Source organism: Mchenga conophoros, linkage group LG18 (assembly GCF_057382185.1).
Source record: "Mchenga conophoros isolate Kocher_MC1m ecotype Shallow Benthic linkage group LG18, M_conophoros_male_GT1.1, whole genome shotgun sequence".
In the NCBI taxonomy this organism is placed as follows: domain Eukaryota; kingdom Metazoa; phylum Chordata; class Actinopteri; order Cichliformes; family Cichlidae; genus Mchenga; species Mchenga conophoros.
In genome coordinates, this window is record NC_140543.1 from 40,983,740 (window position 1) to 40,991,379 (window position 7,640).

Consider the following 7,640-nt stretch of genomic DNA (forward strand, 5'->3'; position numbering starts at 1 on the left):
CTAGCGCTTCTTTTTCCAGCTGAGCGTAGCGCTGCTCTGTGGCTGTCAATGATCGCGAGGCATACGCGACAGGTGACCACACGTCATTGTCTTTCTGTAGTAAGACTGCCCCCAACCCGTATGAAGAAGCATCTGCTGAGATCTTCTGGGGTTTGTTTAGGTTGTAGAGCTGTAGCACTGGTGCAGATGACAGTTCTTGTTTTAAACTGTTAAAGGCGTTTTGTTGCTCATGCCCCCAGTACCACATGTTTTTAGTTGAAAGCAAGTCTCTCAGTGGTTTGTCTTTTTCAGAAAGGTTTGGGATGAATTTCCCCAGCTGGTTCACCATTCCTAAGAAGCTCCTAAGCTCACTCACAGTGCTTGGCTCTTTCATCTTCTGCACCGCGCTAGTTTTGTCAGGGTCGGGGCTCATGCCTTCAGATGACACAATGAATCCTAAGAATTTCACTGCTCTTTTGCCAAACTCACATTTTGACATGTCCAGGGTGACGCCTGCCTTCTCTGCACGGTCGAGGACAGCGTGGAGTCTCATGTCGTGCTCCTCTCTCGTAGATCCCCAGACCAGGATGTCGTCCATGTGGCATACGACTCCCGCGAGGCCGGCTGTCACTTCTGTCACCATCATGTTTTGGAAATGCTCTGGTGCACTGGAAATACCAAATGGCAGACGGTTGAAATGGTACCTCCCAAATGGCGTAATAAATGTGGTGAGGAGAGCAGATTCTTTGGACAGCGGTATTTGCCAAAAGCCCATGTTAGCATCGAGCTTGGAGAAATACTGCGCCCCTGTGAGCATGCCTAGTGTTTGGTCGACAGAGGGAAGAATATATCTTTCACGACACACCGACCCATTTAAAGGTGTCATGTCCACGCAGATGCGGACTGTCTCTTTGTCCTTTTTAGGGGCTACGACCATGCCGCAACACCAGTCTGTGGGCTCCTCCACACGACTGATCACCCCCAACTGTTCCATCCTCTGTAGCTCTGCTTTGACTTTGCCCAGTAGTGGGAGCGGAACACGCCTGGGCACTTTCAGTGAATAAGGTTTAGCGTCGGGCTTCAGCTTAATCGTGTACGGTTTTTGAACAAGCCCGAGCCCATCCCATAGCTTCGGGTACGCTTTCTTCACTGTCTCAAGGTCAACATTGTCCATTCGGGCAATTAGTTTCAGTCTCACAGAAGCTGTCCTGCTTAAGAGAGCTACACGCAGATTTCTGACTACATAGATTGTCTCTGCAGTGCTCCTGTCACTGTAGGAAATGTCCTCCTTTGTGGACCCAAGCACGGTCAGTGCTGCACCTCCTGGTCCATACAGTGGCTTTTCAGCTTTTTGCAGATGCTCATTTGGCTGCTTAATGTCTTTGAATGTCTCTTCTGAGATAGCTGTGACATCTGCCCCCGAGTCTAATTTGAAGGTCATGCTTTTGCCTCTCACGCAGATGTTAGCAAGCCACGGGTCTTCTCCTGAATCCAGTTCACCTAGGAAGAGTCCATCTGCACAGTCTGCCACCTCATGCACAGCTGTAGACCTACAAACTCTCCCGTAGTGTTCACGTTTCCCGCAGTTGTGGCATTCTGCATTTTTAGCTGGGCACTGTGCTGCTGGGTGCATCTGTGTTTTTCCACATTTAAAACACGTTTTATTTTCTTGTTTTGTTATTTGTGGTTTTCGTGGCTTGAACTGCTTTTGCTCTCTGCTTCTGAATTTATTGGGCTGTGACTTTCTGACATGCATGGCTGTTTTGCCTGTGCTGCTTTCGCCTCTGAGGTCAGTTTGCTGTCTTTTTATTTCCTCAGATTGTCTCGCCATTGTGATAGCTTTGGTTAGCGTCAAATCTTTGTTGAGCTGCATTCTCTCCGACAGTGATGAATCTTTAAGACCCACAACGAGCCTATCCCTCAAAAGTTCATCGTGGAGTTCACCATATTCACAGTTTTCAGCGAGAGCATATAGAGCTGTTATGAAGGAGTCAACTGTTTCCGCTGGCTGTTGTACTCGCTTATTAAACTTTGCTCTTTCATAAATCACATTCTTTCTGGGGACAAAATGTCTGTCAAATGCGTTTCTGACCGCATCGTACTGCTGGCGCTGCCCGTCTGTTAGGTCTAGTCCCCTTAGCACGTCGTCAGCCTCGTCTCCCATGCAGTATACTAATATGTTCACTTGGTTAGCATCAGTTGAACCATTCAGATTACTTGCCATTCTGAAACGCTCGAAACGTCTGATCCACTTCTCCCATTCTTGGGGCTTTGCGAAGTCGAACGGTTCCGGTAGCTTGATGGTGAAAGTAGCCGCTGGTGGAGCTGCCGTAACCGGGCCAGGAGTCGCCGGTAATGCTGCTGCTTGCTCCGTCATTTTCGTCACTAGCCGTTCGCCAAGCTGACGGTTATTTTTTTCCACTGTCTCTCTTCGCCGCTTAGAGCGAGTGCACTTCTGACACCATGTTGCGTTGGGCTCTTTTAATAAAACTCCTCATTTAGGCGATAACGTGGAATCCCACCATCTTTATTCCAGCTCACTCTATGTTCATGACATAGCATCACCTCCTGTCTAGAAGGGTAAGTACTGCCCCCTAGTGGTGCATGATATTCACCAATATAGATTACACCACATATCTGACCCAGATAGACTGCAGGTCATAACTTCTTACCTGAAGTTCAGTTCACACTTGGACCGGCGGCCGCCTCGGGTCTCTTTTCCTTCTGCGTCCCTTTTCCTTCATCCACCTGCTGGCCTCCACCACTTGCTAATATTACTGAATCTGTGGAAGCTCCGCGATAGCCACCACACGAAGTAACGAGTAACGACCCTATCTAAATCCCAGTAACGAGTAACGCGTTCCTGGTTTTGGCATAATAACTAGTTACCGTGCTCGTTACCACAATAATAACGTAGTTACTGTAACGCGTTACTTAATAACGCGTTAGTCCCAACACTGGTGGTGACGTGGGAACTCCAGCCTTACTCCACTCCTTATGAAACTCTCCAGAGTTCTTGAATTTGCTTTTTCAGTCAGTTCAACTCAATTCAATTTTATTTATATTATTATTTATATAGGACTAAATTACAACAACAGTTGCCTCAAAGCGCTTTATAAGGATTATTATATTATACCCTATAATAATCCCTAACAATCATATGAACCCTATGAGCAAGCACTTTAGGGACAGTGGGAAGGAAAAACTCCCTTTTAACAGGAAGAAAGCTCCAGCAGAACCAGGCTCAGCGAGGGGCGGGGCCATCTGCTGCGACCGGTTGGGGTGAGAGAAGGAAGACAGGATAAAGTCATGCTGTGGAAGAGAGACAGAGATTAATAACAAGTATGATTCAATGCAGAGAGGTCTGTTAACACATAGTGAGTGAAGCAGAAACACCCAGTGCATCATGGGAATCCCCCAGCAGCCTACACCTATTGCAGCATAACTAAGGGAGGATTCAGGGTCACCTGATCCAGCCCTAACTATATGCTATTCTTATTAGAATAGAGGGATTCGAATAATAATCCCTCAAGGAAATTATGGTTCCAGTAGCACAACATCAGTTCACCTTAAATACAAATAAGAAAAAAAACAAGCAGGTACAAATCATTAAGAATAAAATATCAGCAGCAATATACAGTGGGGCAAAAAAGTATTTAGTCAGTCACCGATTGTGCAAGTTCCCCCACTTAAAATGATGACAGAGGTCAGTAATTTGCACCAGAGGTACACTTCAACTGTGAGAGACAGAATGTGAAAAAAAAATCCATGAATTCACATCGTAGGATTTGCAAAGAATTTATTGGTAAATCAGGGTGGAAAATAAGTATTTGGTCACCTCAAACAAGGAAAATCTCTGGCTCTCACAGACCTGTAACGTCTTCTGTAAGAAGCTTTTCTGTCCCCCACTCGTTACCTGTATGAATGGCACCTGTTTGAACTCATCATCTGTATAAAAGACACCTGTCCACAGCCTCAAACAGTCAGACTCCAAACTCCGCCATGGCCAAGACCAAAGAGCTTTCGAAGGACACCAGGAAAAGTATTGTAGACCTGCACCAGACTGGGAAGAGTGAATCTACAATAGGCAAGCAGCTTGGTGTGAAAAAATCAACTGTGGAAGCAATCATCAGAAAATGGAAGACATACAAGACCACTGATAATCTCCCTCGATCTGGGGCTCCACGCAAGATCTCATCCCGTGGGGTCAAAATGATCATGAGAACGGTGAGCAAAGATCCCAGAACCACACGGGGGGACCTGGTGAATGACCTGCAGAGAGCTGGGACCAAAGTAACAAAGGTCACCATCAGTAACACACTACAACGGCAGGGAATCAAATCCCGCAGTGCCAGACGTGTTCCGCTGCTGAAGCCAGTGCATGTCCAGGCCCGTCTGAAGTTTGCCAGAGAGCACGTGGATGATACAGCAGAGGATTGGGAGAATGTCATGTGGTCAGATGAAACCAAAGTAGAACTTTTTGGTATAAACTCAACTCGTCGTGTTTGGAGGAAGAAGAATACTGAGTTGCATCCCAAGAACACCATACCTACTGTGAAGCATGGGGGTGGAAACATCATGCTATGGGGCTGTTTGTCTGCCAAGGGGACAGGACGACTGATCCGTGTTAAGGACAGAATGAATGGGGCCATGTATCGTGGGATTTTGAGCCAAAACCTCCTTCCATCAGTGAGAACTTTGAAGATGAAACAAGGCTGGGTCTTCCAACATGACAATGATCCAAAACACACCGCCCGGGCAACAAAGGAGTGGCTCCGTAAGAAGCATTTGAAAGTCCTGGAGTGGCCTAGCCAGTCTCCAGACCTCAACCCCATAGAAAATCTGTGGCGGGAGTTGAAAGTCCGTGTTGCTCGGCGACAGCCCCAAAACATCACTGCTCTCGAGAAGATCTGCATGGAGGAATGGGCCAAAATACCAGCTACTGTGTGTGCAAACCTGGTAAAGACCTATAGTAAACGTTTGACCTCTGTTATTGCCAACAAAGGTTATGTTACAAAGTATTGAGTTGTATTTTTGCTATTGACCAAATACTTATTTTCCACCCTGATTTACCAATAAATTCTTTACAAATCCTACCATGTGGATTCATGGATTTTTTTTTTCACATTCTGTCTCTCACAGTTGAAGTGTACCTCTGGTGCAAATTACTGACCTCTGTCATCATTTTAGGTGGGGGAACTTGCACAATCAGTGGCTGACTAAATACTTTTTTGCCCCACTGTAATTTAAAAGGTAATAATCAGTACATTTGGTAATATTATTACATATCTACATACCTTTCAGCATTGATGATTCCTTTTCAGATGTGCAAGCTTCCAATTCTACAGGCATTACTTTTTTACTATGTACAGCACTTTGATCAACCTGTGTTGTTTTGATTGATTGATACTACACCACCATACAATCAGACATGCAGGCTTTTGAACTGAGTGCTGGATGACAACCCAGATGGTCCCTCTCCTCTTTAGTCCAGAGGATGTGGTGCTCATGTTTTCCAAAAAGAATTTCAAAATTTGATTCATGACTACAGACGGACAGAAGGGTTTTCCACTTTGGCTCTGTCCATTTGGTCCAGAGAAGATGGATGATGTCCACTTATGGCTCCTTCTTTGCTAGAAGTTTTGGTTTGCTGATCGCACAACGCTTTGTGGGTGAGATCATGCAGTGATTTCAATGACAGAATAAATCCTGTTTTTAATTCAGATTTTCAGTGTTGTTGTTTGTGCAAACAGTGTTGGGCAGAGCATAAATGAATTTGACAATAAAGCAATTTTTTAAATCATCAAGTACTGGTATGTGTCTTAGTCTGGAATCTTATACTGGTATAGATATTATGAGATATTTACAGTCTTCACACTTTTACACATGTTGAAGAACATTCTGATGCCTAATTAACCTAATTAGCAGCAAAATGTTCCTCAAACTGTTCCTTTAGGCACCTCTCACTCCTCCAGCTTCCACAGTACTTCTAACTCTGTGCACAACCCTCATTTTGAATGCCGGGTGCTTTAATAAGCTATAGTTCTCTTATAATGACTTAATTTGTACCCACAATAAATTGAATTGAACTATCTTTTTAAAAAACAAAACAAAACAAAAGAACAGAACAAATTTAGATAAAAAACAAACTAAAAACCAGCAACAAACAACTTAAACATAAACAATCACAAAGAAAGAACAATACAGTATCCACATCTGAACCAAAGAGTAAAACAGTGAAATGTGGATTATTAAATATTAGGTCTCTCTCCTCCAAGTCTCTGTTAGTACATGACTTAATAATTGATCAACAAATTGATTTACTCTGCCTTACAGAAACTGGTTGCAGCAGGATGATTATGTTAGTTTAAATGAATCAACACCCCCGAGTCATTCTAACTACCAGAAACCTCGAAGCACAGGCCGGGGGGGAGGTGTGGCAGCAATTTTTCACACCAGCTTATTAATCAACCAAAGACCAAGACAGACTTTTAATTCATTTGAAAGCCTGATGCTTAGCCTCATCCACCCCAGCTGTGAAACTCAGAAACCAGTCTTACTTGTTATCATCTATTGTCCACCTGGGCCTTACACAGAGTTTCTGTCTGATTTCTCAGACTTTATATCTAATTTAGTTCTGAGCTCAGATAAAATAATTATTGTGGGTGATTTTAACATCCATGTAGATGCTAAAAATGACAGCCTCAACATGGCATTTAATCTGTTATTAGACTCAATTGGCTTCTCTCAAACTGTAAAAGAACCCACCCACCACTTTAATCACACTCTAGATCTTGTTTTAACATATGGCATAGAAACTGAACATTTAACAGTGTTTCCTGAAAACCCTCTCCTGTCTGATCATTTCCTGATAACATTTACATTTACAATAATTGATTACACAGCGGTGGAGAGTAGACTTTATCACAGTAGATGTCTTTCTGAAAGCGCTGTAACTAAGTTTAAGAATATAATCCACCCACTGTTATCATCTTCAATGCCCTGTACCAACACACAGCAGAGCAGCTATCTGAACGCTACCCCAACAGAGGTCGATTATCTTGTTAACCCTAGAACCCTGTATATATCTCATGTATATCTCATGCACATATCTTTCTTTCTACATAGCACTTTAATTCTTATTGTCTGCACTGAAGCACCGCAGCAATTTCCTAATGTTGTAAACCTCAACATCTGGCAATAAACCCATTCTGATTCTGATTCTGAACACTATCGCTGGGTGATTTACACCCGAGCAAATACATTTACATGATTTCTCTCTCCTGCAGCTGTTTGCGTGTCGAGGAGCCTGTGCCTTCACCAGGGAAGTCTCAAATGTCCCAGGAATGGGTGACCAAAGACCAGCTTTCCAGAGTCATTATTTTGTTTTAGGGGGTTTTTTTTCTCATTTTGTTAGACATGGCACAGTTGAAAGTAAAAGAAGACCACTCTAATTTGTCATTTGTTGTCATATTTTGATATATTTGATTACTTTTTATTGGTTATATTATATCGGGTAAAAATCACCCGGCATTAGCGATTGTGTTACTATTTATAGCGATAGTGTTCTAGGGTTAATAATAATTTTACCTCCTCACTACGTACGACTCTGGATACTGTAGCTCCAGTGAAAACTAAGGTCTCAAATCAAAAAGTACCTG